Source organism: Calonectris borealis, chromosome 18 (assembly GCF_964195595.1).
Source record: "Calonectris borealis chromosome 18, bCalBor7.hap1.2, whole genome shotgun sequence".
Classification (NCBI taxonomy): domain Eukaryota; kingdom Metazoa; phylum Chordata; class Aves; order Procellariiformes; family Procellariidae; genus Calonectris; species Calonectris borealis.
In genome coordinates, this window is record NC_134329.1 from 1,732,148 (window position 1) to 1,738,757 (window position 6,610).

Below are 6,610 nucleotides of genomic sequence, written 5' to 3' on the forward strand. Positions count from 1 at the left end.
ATTTAATCTAACTGGATTTAATAGGGTATTAAATACAATGCCACATGGCAAATGTATAGTTTATCTGGGGAGCTACTTGGTAGGTAAGAAGCTAGCTACAGACAGATGACATTAGTTTGGGTGGAAAGGTAGACTGCGAGGGTGGAGCTGAGCTCCTTAAGAACTGACGTGGAGACTATCAGTAGGTTCAAAAATTTATTCAATAAATTAATGCAGAACAGGTCCATGAAAAATAGCTACATGGAAAAGGCAGGGAAGTCACCTCAAACATACCTCATCCCCTGCGGATGCGCGGGGAGTGCAAAGGGAAGAGATAGCAGAAAGTGGCTGGGCTCCAGCGCTCTCCCTAAACAGCACCCTGACTGCCCCTCTCAGAGACGGACTGCTGGACCACAGGGACCACAGCTGACCCAGCGAGGCGTGTCTTACGTTCTTTTGATCTTGCACAATATTTTTCAGTCAGGCCTTGGAACAAAAGCTAGGAGTGAGGCATTTGCTGATGGCACAAAGTTGGGAGGCACCAGCACCAACCTCCAGTTGGGAGGCGGGAACATCTGTATTGCTGGAAGAGTTGGATAACGTTGAGTGCTGGCACATTGGAAATGGGATGAAATTTAATAGTGGAAAGTACAAGTTCATGCACTTGGGAATTACTAACAAGAATCTCTGCTGCAAGCTGGGAGCTCATCAGTTGGAAATGACAGAAGACGAGAAAAATCTGGGTGTATTTGTTGATCTCAAGATGACTGCGAACTCCCAATATGAAGCAGCTCTGATGAAAAGCACATATCAACTGAGCTATTTCCAGGAGAAGGGGAAAATGTTAATACTATTATACAAAGCTCTGCTGCAACCTTCTCTGGAATTATGCATGCAGCTCTGCTCACTTTTAATCAAGGGAGACAAACTTAAAATGTGACTGGAGAATAATTACAGGGTAATCCTGATTTTTTCTTAGGTAAGGATCTTGAAATAATTTTTTAGCCAAAAAGACTGAATGCTGAGAAGGGATACAGTTGTTCTCTATGAAACTTCAGGGAGTAAACACAGAAGTAAACACATCTCCCTTAAGAGCAAGGGTGATGTTAGTGTAAGAGCAAACAAGTATCCAATGGCCATGAAAAGTCTGGGCTGAAACATGAGAACACCAGAGCTTCCAACAGCTCAAGTCCTGAGGCCCTGGGTCATCCTTCCCAGAGCTGCCTTACCCTGATGCAGTTGCCACCAACAGCTGAGAACTGACCCTGAAGACCCAACAAGTCCTTTCCAAACCTCTCGTACTGTTTGAGACACAGCCACTGAGTTACTAGTTGGCTTCCTATGAAAAAAAAAGGGATACCTGATGTGGAAAGATATTCTTTGGGCTGCAGTCGCAACCCAAATGTCAGTTTAGTTATTGGCTGTATTCAGTAAGGGCACGTTTAAAATCTGCAAGTGGTCATGGCGGAGGCTGGCGGCATCCTGTTCTGGGTCACCCCACCCTGGTCCCTCAGATCGTCACTCCACAGAGGCCGGCTCTCTCATCCTGTTTGTGAGATGCAATCCTTGAGCGATCTGCACCTGGCACAGCGAGAAATGGCAAAACCAAACGTGCGTCAGGTACTTTCCCACCCCTGTTACCATCCAGTAACCTTTAATACACTTCATTCTTGTGATCCAAACAGCCAAACTCAGACTCTGTGGGCTGTTTCTGTTATGATGAAAAACTGATGGTAAGGTCAGATATGTCTTAAAAAAACCAAACAATAAACCAAGTCCTGATTCTGTAAGAACAGCCAGATCATGAAACACAGGGTAGTTTCCTTTCTCAGGAATCCAAACCGGCTTCTTCGGCAGTTTTCTACCCAAAAGCAGCTCTCTTCATCCATCTTTTTCCAGTTTGTTTCTTTTTTCATCTTTTACCTTACCTTAACTTTTTACTCTCTGGTTCCTTGTTTTTTAACAAATGCCTGAACAGCACACTGCGCTCAGACCCGTCTCTGACCACTGTATTTATACTGTGTTCCTCTTTGTGTAGGCGCTTCCATTCTTTCTGCTCCCACCAAACAAGCAGTTATTTCATTGTTCCTTTAATCCAAATGGCAGGCGGTGAGGACATCGAGGTCAGCACAGCGTGAGGCCACCCCTGATTAAAACATGCCAGGTAAGAGGTACCCACTCTTGTCAGTCATCCTGACGGGGCCCAAAAAATGGATGCTCTGACTCATTACCTTGAAAAGTAGATGAATAACTTGAAAATAATGAGATTTTTATTACAAACATATCATTTTTGTCAGAACATTTTCCAACAGTCTCATTTTAGGATTTTTTGTCTTGTAATAACCCTGTTTAGTGACACTTCACTGAAGGAAAGCTAGCACAATGAAGCTGTCTTGGCTACAGCTACACATCAAGATGATTATTACGGGACTAAGTTTTGGGGGACTTGAAAACTTCAAGTTCAGTGGAACAGCTACAACATTTTTGAGCAAATACTGAAAACGGCTTTGGGGGCAGTGTTTCCAGGCAGGAGCACAGCAGTCTGGCTCCGCAAGGACGCGTGAGTGGGCTGGCACATGAGAACCCAGCTCCATCCAGCAGATCACACACTATGACACACAATGCCTGTCTGTGCGAGGCAGGACAGCACTTCATTATAGAATTTATATTGAAGATGCTAGTTCTGCTTGGGTTTGTGAGCACAGAGCGTGGCTCTGCAGATGATGGATGATGCCCTGTTTGGGCAAGGCATTTCTGCGCCTCGAAGTAAAAGCTGAAGACATCAATATTGAAGATATGCCAGCAGTTCAGTGTAGGCAGAGTGTTTGGAAGTCTTGTTTTATGTCTGCTTATATTATTTTCTTACACTTAAAAGACTAATAATCCATATTGTTTGCCTGGTGAGCTAAAAATAAGTAAAATGTTCAAAGTATTTTATACTGAACATGTCTTTTTTTTGGAAAAGTTAACTGACACAACTTTAAGTTGTTGTGTACTATGTTGCTACAACAATGCTGCCTGAAAAATGCTTTTAATAATAAAGCATATATATTTTTCTTTATTATTTTATTTTCTTTCTTTATTATTATTAATAATAAAGCATATAATTATTTTTAATAAGCACACTTAAGATCCTTCCTCCTGAAGTTAGATAGTTATTATCCTATGGTATAAAAGAGAAACACAAGGCAGCGAGAGGCTAAGAAGCTGTCTAATCAGAGGAGCTGCTTCAGAAAATGATATTATTTTAACGGATTATCTTAAGTGATAACTCTTTATACTGTAGAAATATGCTGGTAACCCACTCAGGACTGTGCCCGCTGTGGTGCACAGGTGTCAGAGGAGGGAGTTCCCACCCACAGGAACTTGCACCACTGCAGCTCTCAGAAGTTGAGCAACTCCTTTGTTCCGCGGGCCAGGCGAACGCTGTACCGGCAGCCTCTCGGAGAAAGAGAGGCTCACTCTCGGAGAAAGAGTGTCTCTGCAGACACAGTGCCGTGCAGAGAAGGAACTAAGAAGTACCTTGGGCCATCTCTGGTGTCTTTGGATAAAAAATATCCAATGATGAGACTTTATGCTAAGAATATACTTCGAGGGGGTTAATTGGAGAACGATGGAAAATTGAAAAGATATTTAATAAATTATTGTAGGATCCATCAGGTCAATAGTTTAATGGTAATACCTCTGTCTCTATGACTATGAAGAACATGCTGTGGAAGGCGTACAACTTCCATTAGTCCTTGATAAGCTAATGTATGTATCATCAAGATAAAATGTAAAAAAAGGAAAAAGTAGAGCTGGGTTGAAAAATTGCAAAGCCCAGGGCTATATTGATTCATCGTTATTGCTGTAATTGCATTTCAGCTGCTTAGAAAATATAATGGCCAATTTCCACAACTTTGCAATTTAATACTATGGTTATGTCTTTTTTTAGATTACACTGACATTTTCCTCTGGTCATTTCATAACTCCTTCATTTTATTTCTATTTTTTAAATGTGTTAAGAAGTGACAGTCCTTCAGGATTTCCTGCATCCTCAGATCTGCGGGTAAGCAGCGCAGGGGCAGGCTGCTGTCTTTAAATCCTCCGTGATGTCCTTTTGGGAAAAAAGAGGGGACGGTACGTGTGCCTCGCCTGGTTTGCACGTGGGGAAGAAGGTCACTTGGCCCAGTAACCACTGAGACTACAGTGCGAGTAGGGGAAGAACAACTATCTTCCATGACTGTGCAGAAGAGAAGCACATACTCTAACCAGCCCCCAGGCTGCCATTTGGGACTTTCAGGCGGAATTTGAGAAAATGCAGTAACTGTGGAAACCTTGGTGCTGTTCAGGAAGCTGAATGCCACATTGCAGCGTTCGTGACAGACGGACAAAGAAAACAGACTGACCTCCAATAGCAGGTTCCTGGGGTCACTCCAGCATTTCAATCCTCCTCTTCATGCTTTTTGCGCTGCTTGAAGTTAAAAGGCTGCTTTTGTGTCTTATCACCAGCCAAGTCAGGAGTGTCCTTACCGCACAAACAGAGTCAAGGAGATTATTGGTGTCTATCTGTCAAAACACTGACAGCGCTACCGGAACCAGGGCTCTCTTCCCAGCCTTTGACTTGTGACATCTGATAATCTGCAGAGTTACATTGAGCACTGAACAACTTCCTCCCGTCCATGAATCATACCGAAGAAGGATCTTTTTAATAAAAGCTCCTTTTCCAGAAGCTTTTGTATGGAGAAGTTCTCCGCTTCGGATCTGATCCGAAGCCCGCTTGCCCAGTAACTTCAGATGGCTCTGGATCAAACCTTGAAAGCAGGATTTTTCAGCAGACCTCAGCAGCCTGCAAGCTGGTTTTAATGCTTTGCCTCATCTGTGCAAGAGGGACCAGCAGTTACCCTGCGCGGCTGGGATGGGAAAGTTGTGATTTGCGCCAAGATTTCAGATTTGACTTTTACTGTCATGAAGTGTTAAAGGTCTCTGGCATGTTGTACACGGGTGAACGGATGACTTGTTTGATTTCTATTCATTTGCCAGATTAAATTTAATTTGTGTGCGTATAGGTGTAATTATCTCACTCAGATATACATACATAGTTAATATCACCAATGTTTTGGGCAGAGGCTCCAAAATTTCACAGTGCTTTAGGAAATCAAATATGTAATGCACAGTTGGTAAGGTAACCAAAAAAACCTCCAAAAAGAGGAGTAGTGCTTCAAAACAGCTTGATGACAGATTCGAAGCCCACTGAGTCACTTGGAGTCTCACCACCACTGCTCTGGAGGAAGGTTGGCAGAGGAGGGGAAATAAACAGACGCCTTTGCACGGGAATCGTGTTTCAGTTGCCAAATCTTATCCTCCACTAAACAATCGGAGCAAACCTTGGGTCCGATATCATGACTAGAGTTTTGTTCCGGTAGGTTGTTTTGCACGGCGTGTTGGTGCTGGGGCTCCAGTCCGAGGACCTGACTCGTGTAGGTGATGCTTGAGACATAGAAATAATAACTAATTCATTTTAAAATTAGTAATTCAGAAGGTATGGCAAAAGAATGGTGAAAATGGCAGGTTCCGGACAACCTGTCATGACGTTTAAAGTGCAAATCAATAGTACCCTCCAAATGTGACAGCCCCACAGCCTACCCGTGCTGCCTCCCGCCAGGGAGGACGTGTCAGCATGCCAGTGAGAAATGTTGGCCAGCGCTGGGGAGGAGCAGCGAGCCCTCGGTCTCCTCCGCGGAGCTGCGGGAAACCCTTGGGCGGTGTGACCGCTCCCCTCTCCCCTCCCGCGGAGTCACGGGCACCCCAACGCCCGTGCATACAGCTGGAGCGCGGGGGGTCAAAGTACCGGCCATGCGGAGCCTGCGAGGGCTTGGGTTGGGGGATCGGGAGCTGGAATCTCGTTACAGTCCCATTCCTAATTAGCCACATGGCGTGGTTTCTATTTTAGGCTACTTTACCATCTAAACCTGGACTCTGGCCTAAGTTTAGGAGGAGTTCCCTGTGGTCACGGAAGAGAACGGAGAGCCTTCGGCGCACCCGAATTAGCGCCAGTGGACGTGCCGCCCCCCGCACCCCCTTGCCCCCCCGCAGGCTGGGGAGCGCCGGTTCCCGGGGTTTCAGTGCGGTGTGAGCGTGACTAACCCAACCTATTCTTAATCTCAATTGCGCTTGTATTAATTGACAAGAACTATGCTTGTCCTGCAGCGCCAGGCGGTAATACACGGTAATCCCCCTAACGAGCAACGAGCCACCACAGCCGAGGGAACCGGCGAGGGGCGCGGGCTGCCGGCGGTGACCGGGAACCCCTCCCCGGGCCTCCCTCCCGCCCTGGACGGGTCACAGTGAAGCTAACAGGTCTCCCTTACCAAAAAGGTGACTTATTTAACCAGCTGGTTCTCCTTCCGGGGAAGAACAACGGCCTCGCAGACAGAGGCTTTCTCCCGCTCGCTGCGGGCTGGAACCGTGGCCACTCGGGGCCGCAGCCGGAGCGCGGCACGGGCGGGCCGTGGGGCTGCGGTGTAAAACTGCCGGTTTGGTTACTGCCGGTCGGTTTAAGCGCAGCCCGCCTACCTCAGACCCAGACCGGCGCCGAGCTCCCCGGCCCGGGGCCGGCCGAGGGGGGCCCCGCCTTCCCGGGGCAGCGCCG

General features: G+C 46.5%; 1 long non-coding RNA gene across 1 annotated transcript; it reads right to left on the reverse strand.

Moving 5' to 3' along the window:
* Nucleotides 1-182: 182 nt before the first annotated feature.
* LOC142090005 (uncharacterized) lies at nucleotides 183-6,588 on the reverse strand. The gene is made up of 2 exons (XR_012676375.1): nucleotides 4,368-6,588; nucleotides 183-1,560 (listed from the first exon to the last, which is right to left on the reverse strand). It is a non-coding gene; the product is annotated as an uncharacterized LOC142090005 (long non-coding RNA).
* Between the last annotated feature and the right edge of the window lie 22 nt (nucleotides 6,589-6,610).